This window comes from Bufo bufo, chromosome 5, assembly GCF_905171765.1.
Source record: "Bufo bufo chromosome 5, aBufBuf1.1, whole genome shotgun sequence".
NCBI lineage: Eukaryota > Metazoa > Chordata > Amphibia > Anura > Bufonidae > Bufo > Bufo bufo.
The window spans coordinates 183,403,613-183,416,845 of NC_053393.1; the positions used below are offsets into that span (position 1 = coordinate 183,403,613).

Consider the following 13,233-nt stretch of genomic DNA (forward strand, 5'->3'; position numbering starts at 1 on the left):
ACTTTTTGATTGCTTGCTATTACACTTTTTGTGATGTAAGGTGACAAAAAATGGTTTATTTAGCACAGTTTTTATTTTTTATTTTTTACAGTGTTCACCTAAGGGGTTAGGTCATAAGATATTTTTATAGAGCCAGTCGATACGGACGCGGCGATAGCTAATATGTATACTTTTATTTTATTTATGTAAGTTTTACACAATAATATCATTTTTGAAACAAAAAAAATAATCATGTTTTAGTATCTCCATATTCTGAGAGCCATCGTTTTTTCAGTTTTTGGGAGATTATCTTAGGTAGGTTATAATTTTTTGCGGGATGATATGACGTTTTGATTGGCACTATTTTGGGGTGCATATGACCTTTTGATCGTTTGCTATTACACTTTTTGTGATGTAAGGTGACAAAAAATGTTTTTTTTAGCATAGTTTTTATTTATTATTTTTTACGGTGTTCACCTAAGGGGTTAGGTCATGTGATATTTTTATAGAGCCGGTCGATACGGACGCGGCAATACCTAATATGTATACTTTTTATATATTTATGTAAGTTTTACACAATAATTTCATTTTTGAAACAAAAAAATCATGTTTTAGTGTTTCCATAGTCTAAGAGCCATAGTTTTTTTCAGTTTTTGGGCGATTATCTTGGGTAGGGTATGATTTTTTTGGGATGAGATGACGGTTTGATTGGCACTATTTTGGGGTGCATATGACTTTTTGATCACTTGCTATTACTCTTTTTGTGATGTAAGGTGACAAAAAATTGTTTATTTAGCATAGTTTTTATTTATTATTTTTTACGGTGTTCACCTAAGGGGTTAGGTCATGTGATATTTGTTTAGAGCCGGTTGATACGGACGCGGCGATACCTAATATGTAAACTTTTTTTATATTTATGTAAATTTCACTCAATAATATCATTTTAGAAACAAAAAAAAATATTGTTTTAGTGTCTCCATATTCTGAGAGCCATAGTTTTTACAGTTTTTGGGCAATTATCTTAGGTAGGGTCTCATTTTTTGCGGCATGAGATGATGGTTTGATTGGCACTATTTTGGGGTGCATATGATATTTTGATTGCTTGCTATTACACTTTTTGTGATGTAAGGTGACAAAAAATTGTTTATTTATCACAGTTTTTATTTTTTATTTTTTACGGTGTTCACCTAAGGGGTTAGGTCATGTGATATTTTTATAGAGCCAGTCGATAAGGACGCGGAGATACCTAATATGTATACTTTTTCTTTATTTATGTAAGTTTTACACAATAACAGCTTTTTTAATTTTTTTATGATGTTTTAGTGTCTCCATATTCTGAGTCATCGTTTTTTTAATTTTTTGGGCAATTGTCTCAGGTAGGGGCTCATTTTTTGCGGCATGAGATGATGGTTTGATTGGCACTATTTTGGGGTGCATATGATATTTTGATTGCTTGCTATTACACTTTTTGTGATGTAAGGTGACAAAAAATGGTTTATTTAGCACAGTTTTTATTTTTTACAGTGTTGACCTAAGGGGTTAGGTCATAAGATATTTTTATAGAGCCGGTCGATACGGACGCGGTGATACCTAATATGTATACTTTTTATTTATTAATGTGAGTTTTACACAATAATTTTTAGTGTTACACATGTTTTAGTGTTTCCATAGTCTAAGAGCCATAGTTTTTTTTCCGTTTTTGGGTGATTATCTTGGTTAGGGTATGATTTTTGCGGGATGAGATGACGGTTTGATTGGCACTATTTTGGGGTGCATATGACTTTTTGATCGCTTGCTATTACTCTTTTTGTGATGTAAGGTGACAAAAAATGTTTTTTTTAGCATAGTTTTTATTTATTATTTTTTACGGTGTTCACCTAAGGGGTTAGGTCATGTGATATTTTTATAGAGCCGGTCGATACGGATGCGGCGATACCTAATATGTATACTTTTTATATATTTATGTAAGTTTTACACAATAATTTCATTTTTGAAACAAAAAAATCATGTTATAGTGTTTCCATAGTCTAAGAGCCATAGTTTTTTTCAGTTTTTGGGCGATTATCTTGGGTAGGGTATGATTTTTTTGGGATGAGATGACTGTTTGATTGGCACTATTTTGGGGTGCATATGACTTTTTGATCACTTGCTATTACTCTTTTTGTGATGTAAGGTGACAAAAAATTGTTTATTTAGCATAGTTTTTATTTATAATTTTTTACGGTGTTCACCTAAGGGGTTAGGACATGAGATATTTGTTTAGAGCCGGTTGATACGGACGCGGCGATACCTAATATGTATACTTTTTTTATATTTATGTAAATTTTACTCAATAATATCATTTTTTAAACAAAAAAAAATATTGTTTTAGTGTCTCCATATTCTGAGAGCCATAGTTTTTACAGTTTTTGGGCAATTATCTTAGGTAGGGTCTCATTTTTTGCGGCATGAGATTATGGTTTGATTGGCACTATTTTGGGGTGCATATGATATTTTGATTGCTTGCTATTACACTTTTTGTGATGTAAGGTGACAAAAAATTGTTTATTTATCACAGTTTTTATTTTTTACGGTGTTCACCTAAGGGGTTAGGTCATGTGATATTTTTATAGAGCCAGTCGATACGGACGCGGAGATACCTAATATGTATACTTTTTCTTTATTTATGTAAGTTTTACACAATAACAGCTTTTTTAATTTTTTAATGATGTTTTAGTGTCTCCATATTCTGAGTCATCGTTTTTTTATTTTTTGGGCAATTGTCTCAGGTAGGGGCTAATTTTTTACGGGATGAGGTAACAGCCGGATCTCTGCCACTGATCGCGGGACCGCAGTGGGGGGAGAGAAGGATCGCAGGAAGAGAATGCTCATCCTCTAGCGCTAAGTGCCGTCGATTTAGGACGAGCATTCTCGTCCTGGTCATTAAGTGGTTAAAAATACTATATTTTTTCCATCATTTTCAATCATTTTACTATAGAGGGTGTCAGCAGTGACTTGTGACATCTGTCCAATACTTTATGTGTGTCAGGGCCAGAAATTGGAAAAATATAACAGAAAATTACTATATTTTTCTATCATTTTCAATACTTTTTATATAGAGGGCGTCTGCAGTGACTAAAGACATCTGTCCAATATCTTCTGTCTGTCAATGACAGAGATTGGAGAAATATAAGTGAAAATTATATGATTTTTTCCATCATTTTCAATAATTGTTCTATAGAGGGTGTCTGCAGTGAATAGAGACATCTGTCCAATACCTTCTGTTTGTCAGGGCCAGAAATTGGAGAAATATAAGTGAAAATTTGATAATTTTTTCCATAATTATCAATAATTTTTCTATACAGGGTGTCTGCATTGACTAGAGACATCTGTCCAATACCTTCTGTGTTTTAGGGGCCAGAGATAGGAAAAATATAGATGAAATCTATTTTCCTTTTTCCATACTTTTAGGTACTTTTTCCATATACTCTGCTTGCTGTGAACTGTGATATCTGTGCCACATCTTGTGTGTCAAGCGTGCATATAACATTTAATATGCGCAAGGTGAGCAGTAAGGGACGGGGAAGTGGCCGTGATGCTGATTGTTTAAGAAGAGGCCGTTGAAAACTGTGCCTGCTGCAGAGCACAAGAAAAACAATCATCCATGATACCTAGCATCCTGTCCCAGTTTGCAGAGCGTCGCAGAAAAAAACTCTTGAAGTTAGACCAGTGCGATCAGGTGATCGGATGGATAGTAGCAGATTATGCTTCCAGTCGGTTAAGCACCACCCTGTCTTCCGCCAAGTCCAGTCTCAGTAGCCAAGAGTCTGGTTAACAGAATCCTCACCCTGATCCTCCTTCCTCCCACCATGGAGAGTCTGGCCAAGCAAGTGATCCCACACTTTGAAATTCTGAGGAGCTCTTTTAATCGGCATTAATTGATTTGGCCCTCTCGCCAAGCATGCTTGAAGAGGGACATGAGATCTTTTGCCCTGATTCCAAACCTCTTGAGCATCCACAGTCACAAGAACATGATGATGGGGAACGGCAATTAGTGTTTAATGAGGTGGATGATGATGAGACACAGTTGCCAATGAGTAAACCGCAATTATTGTCTCAAGAGGTTAATGAAGGTTGTGGTTAGGTCAACAAATCAAGATGATGATCAAAGTGAGGAAGTGGAAGAGGAGGTGGTGGACGATGAAGTCACTGACCCAACCTGGGTTTGTGGAAAGCCCAGCGAGGACAGCAGTACAGAGGGGGAAGGATCTGCAGCACCGCAACAGGCTGGAAGAGGCAGTGGGGTAGCAAAAGGGAAAAGGTGGGCCACACCAAATAGGCCCACAACTGTTTCACGGAGCACACCCTTGCGTAATTCTCCCTTGCCAATTGGTAGGTATTACGCAGTATGGCACTTTTTTGAGGAAAGTACGGACGACAAAAGAATAGTACTTTGCAACCTGTGCCACACCAAAATGAGCCAGGGCGGGAACATTAGCAACCTCACCACTACCAGCATGATCCGCCACATGGCGTCCAAGCACCGTAATAAGTGGGACGAAAGCCTGGGTCCACAATCTGTGTCTGCAAGTCACACCACTGCCTCCTCTTCCCCTATGGTCAGTGCTGGCCAATCGCCTATTAAAAAAGGGCAGGCGAGGATGCCTCCTACCCTGCACCTGGACCTTCACAAGCACCATCAGCGACCACATACACTTCCCTGTCCCAGCGCAGCGTCCAAATGTCATTACCCCAGGCATTTGAACGCAAGCACAAATACCCAGTCACCCATCCACAGGCCATAGCACTAAATACGCACCTTTCAAAATTACTGGCCCTGGAAATACTGCCATTTAGACTTGTGGACACTGAGGCCTTGCGCAGCCTGATGTCGGCGGCCATCCCGCAGTATTCTGTCCACTATTTTTTGAGGTGTGCCATGCCCACCTTACACCAACATGTGTCCTGAAACGTCACACATGCCCTGACCAAAGCAGTTACTGGGAAGGTCCACTTTACGACAGACACATGGACAAGTGCATTTGGCCAGGGACGCTACATTTCCCTGACAGCACACTGGGTGAACATTGTTGTGGCCGGGAGTGAGTAGTACTCTGGGATGGCACAGGTGCTACTGACGCCGAGAATTGCGGGCCCTAATTCCATCAGGATTTCCGCCAGCACCTACGTTAGTGGCTCCAACCCCCACTTCTCCTCCTCACACTAAAAGCACAGAGAGCTATGGGGAATGGATATTGTAGATGTGCTAGCGGCGATCTAGCAGCCCATGTCCTCAGCTCTATACCCAAAATCCAGGTGACAGGTTTCATTTAAGGACGACACTTTGCATGTGGAAGAGGTGGAAATGGGGGAAGAAGACATTACACAGGGTGATAGCAAGACCACTCTCTGTCCGTCTTCTCAGCGTGAATTGGACGATGAAGAGGAGGAGGAGGAGCAGGAGATGGTTGCCTCCGCTACAGAGGGTAGTACCCATGGAAGTTTAATTGCATCTGTTCAGCGTGGGTGGGCAGAAGAGGAGGAAGAGGATAAGGAGATTGAGAGTGATCCTCCTGATGACAACAGAGAAGTCATGCCTGTTGGTACTCTGGCACACATGGCTGACTTCATGTTAGGCTGCCTTTCCCGCGACCCTCGCATTATATGCATTTTAGACAACACGGATTACTGGGTGTTCACCCTTCTCGACCCCCGCTGCAAAGAGAGGAGAGGACGAGCCAAATGATGCAATACCAGAAGGTCCTTTCCATCTGACAACGCTAGCGGCAGAGTCCATACTTCCTTGGGCAACCGAGGAGGGGAGGGGAACACACAGCAGTTCCAACAGAGGCAGGACAACACTCTCCAAGGCCTGGGACAGTTTCATGACACCCAGCCAGCACCCTCACCCTGATGCGCGGCCTAATGTATTTTTGGAAGATAATGGAGGAATACATAGTAGACCGTTTCAGCGTCCTCAGTGATCCTTAATTGCCTTACAACTACTGGGTGTCCAAGATGGACACATGGCACGAACTGGAGTTCTACGCCTTGGAGGTTTTGGCTTGCCCTGCCTCCAGCGTTTTGTCTGAGCGAGTATTTAGCACTGCTGGTGGCATTATAACAGATAAGTGTATCTGCCTGTCAGCTGAAAATGCTGACAGGTTGACTCTTATAAAAAAGGAACAAGGCCTGGATTGCCCCAGACTTCTCGACTCCATCATAGTAAAGCGGATGAACAAAGGCACTTTCAATGTGTTGTTTAATGTACTGAATACACTGTATTCCCATACACCCCTTCCACCACAAAAAAAGGATATATGGTTAAATCTTCCTTTTCTCATCCTCCTCCTCCTCTTCCATCCTATCAACATGCTTATTTGTCGCATATAATTTTTTACAGGGTCAGCTCAACTGCAGGCCCTCACATATAATGTTTTACAGGGTCAGCTCAACTTCAGGCCCTCGCATATAATGTTTTACAGGGTCAGCTCACCTGCAGGCCCTCGCATATGTTTTACAGGGTCAGCTCAACTGAAGGCCCTTGCATATAATGTTTTACAGGGTCAGCTCACCTGCAGGCCCTCGCATATAATTTTTTAGAGTGTCATGTTAGGCTGCCTTTCCCACGACCCGTGCGTTATACGCATTTTAGACAACACGGATTACTGGTTGTTCACCCTTCTTGACCCCCGCTACAAAGATAACTTCACATCTCTCATTCCTCTGGTGGAGAGGACAAGCAAAACGGTGCTATACCAGAAGGTCCTTGCTAAAAAATTGCTCCAAAGTTGATAGGGCAGACATCCAAATGGATCGTCGACGTTACGGGGACATGCGATCGCCTAGAAGTTATCTATCGTCAACAATGCGGCAGCAGGCCCTCCCCTACAAGTCTAGTCTAAGTAGCCAAGAGTCTGGTCAACACAATCTTCATCATGATGGCACACTGGGTGAACATTGTGGAGGCCGAGAGCAAGCAGACTTGCCCTCCAATAGATCCTCGTTGGCAGAAAGTGTATTCATTCCAATAACAGGGCCGCTTAGGAGTGCTGTATTGATATTTATCATCACTACCTCCCCGAGTCGGGAGTGGGTAATTGCCATGCGCCTGCTGCCTTCCTTAAATGCTTGTGCTTTAATAACTTGACCCACCTCTGGGTGATTCACAATTAGGAAAAAAAAAAGGGGCAAGGCAACAACAGCCAATCAGATTTCAGCCATTGACATTCCTTGGATGTGGTAGCCCTTTCTCAGGCTCCCTTTCCGGCATCAAACCCTGATCGCCCGTTTACCGTGATCACCATGGTAGGTGCAGAAAAGAACATTGAAAGTTGATAGTGCAGACATCCGAATGGATCGTCGCCGTCACGGGCACGTGCAATCACCCAGAGGTTATCTAGAGTCACCAATGCGGCAGCAGGCCCTTGTCCTTAACCCTTTCATGACCCTTTCATGACCAAGGGTCATTGATGTCCCAGTGTCCAGGTCAAATTTTACAAATCTGACATGCGTCACTTTATGTGGTAATAGCTTTGGAACACTTTTATTTATTCAAGCCATTCTGAGATTGTTTTCTCGTGACACATTCTACTTCATGACAGTCATAAATTTGAGTCAATATATTTCACCTTTATTTATGAAAAAATCCCAAATTTACCAAAAAGTTTGAAAAATTCGCAATTTTATATATTTCAATTTCTCTGCTTTTAAAACAGAAAGTGATTCCTCATAAAGCATTTATTACTTAACATTCCCCATATGTCTACTTTATTTTGGCATCATTTTGGAAATGTCATTTTATTTTTTTAGGACATTAGAAGGCTTAGAAGTTTAGAAGCAATTCTTAAAATTTTTAAGAAAATTTCTAAAACCCACTTTTTAAGGACCAGTTCAGATCTGAAGTCACTTTGTGGGGCTTACATAGTGGGTACCCCCATGAATGACCCCATTGTAGAAACTATACCCCTCAAGTTATTTAAAACTGATTTTACAAACTTTAAAGAATTAAAGGAAAATGGAGATTAAATTTAAAAATTTCACTTATTTGGCAAATTTTCCATTTTATTAAATTTTTTTCTTTAACGCATTGAGGGTTAACAGCCAAACAAAACTCAATATTTATTACCCTGATTCTGCGGTTTACAGAAACACCCCACATGTGGTCGTAAAATGATGTATAGGGCGCACGGCAGGGCGCAGAAGAAAAGGAGCGCTGCATGGTTTTTGAAAGGAAGATTTTGCTGGACTGGTTTTTAGATGCCATGTCCCATTTAAAGCCCCCCTGATGCACCTCTACAGTAGAAACTCCCAAAAAGTGACCCTATTTTGGAAACTAGGGGATAAGGTGCCAGATGTATTGGTACTATTTTGGGGTACATATGATTTTTAAATGCTCTATATTAAGTTTTTTGTGAGGCAAGGTAACCAAAAAATGGCTGTTTTGGCACCGTTTTGTTATTTTTAATATTTTACAAGATTCATCTGACAGGGTAGATCATGTGCTATTTTTATAGAGCAGGTTGTTACGGACGCAGTGATATCAAATATGTTTACTTTCTTTGTTTCAGTTTTAAATAATAAAGCATTTTTGAAAAAGAAATTATGTTTTTGTGTAACCATTTTCTGAACGCCATATTTTTTTTATTTTTTTGATGATCGTCTTGTGCAGAGGCTCGTTTTTTGCATCGCTTTGCATTTTTCCATCGTGATGCTTGCTTCGTCTAGCATCTATAACGTGACTCCGGCACCAAGATCACACAGACCTCTGCTGAGCCCATACATTTTACAGTAGTACGGAGTATTTATTGATAATACAATTTTCAAACTAATCAGGTTCGCATACAGCAGTCCGAACCCGATTCACTTAATACTAATACACACACCACCGGGGTCATGTAATCCTTGTTCATCTTTCCTGTCTTTGGAGAAATGGCTAATATTATTTTGAGAAATTTGCGTGAAACAAATTGAGAAACCATGTTGATTTCTGATTAGCTATGAATTGATTTGCTTATCTCTAATCAGAAGGTATTTAAAGATATAAAATTAGGATGTATAAAATAAATATTCAGTAGTTGCTAATATTAGAAAAATAAAATTGTTTATATTAAAAATAGCAGCACTGATATATAGAAAGATGAAAAATTAACTAAATAAATTGATCAATAAAAAAAAGATAGAAACAAATAGTTAGATTTTTTTTATACATTTATCAGATAAGAATTGATGTGATTGATTCAGTACAAAGCAATTATAAAAAAAAAAGAAGTAAAATCATGGGCAAAACTACCAGGGTAGCAAGCATAGCAGCCCTACAGCTGAGGGGGCCCATTATTATTCATGTGTGCACATAATGTGCAGCTAGTGATAAAATGTATATAGGTTGCCATGAAAAATTTACTACAACCCCATTCTGTTTTATTATCTTACTATCTAAGTTACTTTTTTAATTTATTACTCATTCCGCCTGCCATTACTTTTTGCTTCTTTTGTGCTGTGACATCACTACATTTATCCTGTTTTAAGACATAATATATGCATTATACTTGCATTTGACATCAGTGTATGTATTAGGGCACATGCGCAGTGATGTATGAATGATGGTTACACAGCCTTATTGAATGGTACCAATTGATGTGTTCTCTATCATACTTTTTTATACCTCTAATTTTATATCAAGATTTATATATATTTTTTTTCCTATCCAAAATCTTATGAAATCTGTGAGAGCAAAATTGTAGCATGTAGAATTGTATAAATTATTACTTAGATATTCTTCCCTAAAAGTATTGTTTCCAGGAGAGAATATGTTGCAGGAGCGTACGGCGTCATTGGTTGCTATGACGCGTGTATAGTGATACACTGGTATAGATTATACCAGTGTATGACTGTACTGTGGCGGCAGCAGGAAGCGCACAGCGTCAAAGCAACCAATGACGGAGTGCGCTTCTGCACTCAGAAGAAATCCAGGCCGGTATCACACGGACCGTGTTCCATGGACGTGTGAATGCAGCCTTATAGAGACACTCTAAAGTAACAATAATGCCTTTGGGCACATATTACAAGACTCCATAATATGGCACCACTGTGGGCCACCATACAGAACTAGCAAGTAAATGATAGGGATTGAAATGAAAATAATAATAATAATGTTGCCTTAAGCACTGGGAAAATATGCATAAATCATATCATAATTTTAAGTTGTCATTTATGGGTTCTAGTTTGTGATTACATTTTCAATTGGAAGCTTTGAAAAGATTTAATGACTCACAAAGCTATATATCAATCTGCTCAGCTCCTCCTACTGTATTACATGGTGCTTGTAGCCTACATTTGCATTTTCATGATGATAGATTCTCTTTAATTATATAAAACTGAGGTACAGGAAGCTTCACTAAATACTTTGGGGGAGGCTTATTGAAACTAGTATAAAAAAATAATAATTTTTCAGAGCTCCTTTGGAAACTGAAATGTGGAATCTGATTAATTGCTATGGACAACTAAGCCAGTTTTTGTTTACACCAGTTTTTATAAATCTCCCCCTTGAACTGTATTGTAAAAAGTACTATATATTCATTATTTTGTTAGAACTATATAAATTGAATCACTTAAGTCCAAATTTTTTAATATGTATTCCTATTAGTGTTGATCGAGCACCAAAGTGCTCGTGTGCTAGAGTAGAATAGAGTAGAGTAGAATAGAATAGAGTAGAGTAGAATACTTTGTGATGCTCAGGTGCTCTACCGAGCACAATGGAAGTTAATAGGAGAGCCCAAGCATTAAACCAGGCACCCCCTGTTCTGAAGAGTGGAGGGTGTCGGGACTCTAGTTCGGCTTAGGCTACTTTCACACTAGCGTTCGGAGCGGATCCGTCTGATGTTTCATCAGACGGATCCGCTCCGATAATGCAGACGTTTGCATCCGTTCAGAACGGATCCGTCTGCATTATAACTTAGAAAATTTTCTAAGTCAGAAAGTAGCCTGAGCGGATCCGTTCAGACTTTACATTGAAAGTCAAGGGGGAACGGATCCGCTTGAAGATTGAGCCATATAGTGTCATCTTCAAGCGGATCCGTCCCCATTGACTTCCATTATAAGTCTGGACGGATCCGCTCGCCTCCGCACGGCCAGGCGGACACCCGAACGCTGCAAGCGGAGCGGAGGCTGAGCGCTGGCAGGCGGATGCATTCTCAGTGGATCCGCCTCCACTGAGAATGCATTAGGGCCAGACGGATGCGTTCGGGGCCGCTCGTGAGCCCCTTCAAACGGAGCTCACGAGCGGACACCCGAACGCTCGTGTGAAAGTAGCCTTAGGAGTCCCTGCTCTGACTCCTTATATAGCTATGTCCATATATGGAGTCAGTGCTTATGGACACCCCAGTGTATTTAAATATAATTTAGCCTGTATTTCAGAAAAGTTTGTGCAAGGATTCAAACTCACAACCTTCTGTATTATAGCCAAGGCACTTAACCACCCAGCTATAATAGCTGCATAGCCAGTTATTAAAAAAATAATAATAATGAGACTTCTACTATACTGTACTTCTACTGAAACAAATACAGTAGAAGTCTCATATTTATTTATTTATTTATTTTTTAATTATTGGCTATGCAGCTACAGTGGGGGAAATAATTATTTGACCCCTCACTGATTTTGTAAGTTTGTCCAATGACAAAGAAATGAAAAGTCTCAGAACAGTATCATTTCAATGGTAGGTTTATTGTAACAGTGGCAGATAGCACATCAAAAGGAAAATCGAAAAAAATAACTTTAAATAAAAGATAGCAACTGATTTGCATTTCATTGAGTGAAATAAGTATTTGAACCCCTACCAACCATTAAGAGTTCTGGCTCCCACAGAGTGGTTAGACACTTCTACTCAATTAGTCACCCTCATTAAGGACACCTGTCTTAACTAGTCACCTGTATAAAAGACACCTGTCCACAGAATCAATCAATCAAGCAGACTCCAAACTCTCCAACATGGGAAAGACCAAAGAGCTGTCCAAGGATGTCAGAGACAAAATTGTAGACCTGCACAAGGCTGGAATGGGCTACAAAACCATTAGCAAGAAGCTGGGAGAGAAGGTGACAACTGTTGGTGCGATTGTTCGAAAATGGAAGGAGCACAAAATGACCATCAATCGACCTCGCTCTGGGGCTCCACGCAAGATCTCACCTCGTGGGGTGTCAATGGTTCTGAGAAAGGTGAAAAAGCATCCTAGAACTACACGGGAGGAGTTAGTTAATGACCTCAAATTAGCAGGGACCACAGTCACCAAGAAAACCATTGGAAACACATTACACCGCAATGGATTAAAATCCTGCAGGGCTCGCAAGGTCCCCCTGCTCAGGAAGGCACATGTGCAGGCCCGTCTGAAGTTTGCCAATGAACACCTGAATGATTCAGAGAGTGACTGGGAGAAGGTGCTGTGGTCTGATGAGACCAAAATAGAGCTCTTTGGCATTAACTCAACTCGCTGTGTTTGGAGGAAGAAAAATGCTGCCTATGACCCCCAAAACACCGTCCCCACCGTCAAGCATGGGGGTGGAAACATTTTGCTTTGGGGGTGTTTTTCTGCTAAGGGCACAGGACAACTTATTCGCATAAACGGGAAAATGGACGGAGCCATGTATCGTGAAATCCTGAGCGACAACCTCCTTCCCTCTGCCAGGAAACTGAAAATGGGTCGTGGATGGGTGTTCCAGCACGACAATGACCCAAAACATACAGCAAAGGCAACAAAGGAGTGGCTCAAGAAGAAGCACATTAAGGTCATGGAGTGGCCTAGTCAGTCTCCGGACCTTAATCCAATCGAAAACCTATGGAGGGAGCTCAAGCTCAGAGTTGCACAGAGACAGCCTCGAAACCTTAGGGATTTAGAGATGATCTGCAAAGAGGAGTGGACCAACATTCCTCCTAAAATGTGCGCAAACTTGGTCATCAATTACAAGAAACGTTTGACCTCTGTGCTTGCAAACAAGGGTTTTTCCACCAAGTATTAAGTCTTTTTTTGTTAGAGGGTTCAAATACTTATTTCACTCAATGAAATGCAAATCAGTTGCTATCTTTTATTTAAAGTTATTTTTTCGATTTTCCTTTTGATGTGCTATCTGCCACTGTTACAATAAACCTACCATTGAAATGATACTGTTCTGAGACTTTTCATTTCTTTGTCATTGGACAAACTTACAAAATCAGTGAGGGGTCAAATAATTATTTCCCCCACTGTATGTAGTGTAGTGGTTAAAGTTCTGTGATGCAGAAGCTG

General features: G+C 40.1%; 1 protein-coding gene across 1 annotated transcript in view; it reads left to right on the forward strand.

Moving 5' to 3' along the window:
* The window catches only part of CDH7 (cadherin 7), a 342,814-nt gene that overhangs the window by 209,514 nt on the left and 120,067 nt on the right, over positions 1-13,233 (forward strand). The gene's annotated exons all lie outside the window — the stretch shown is intronic.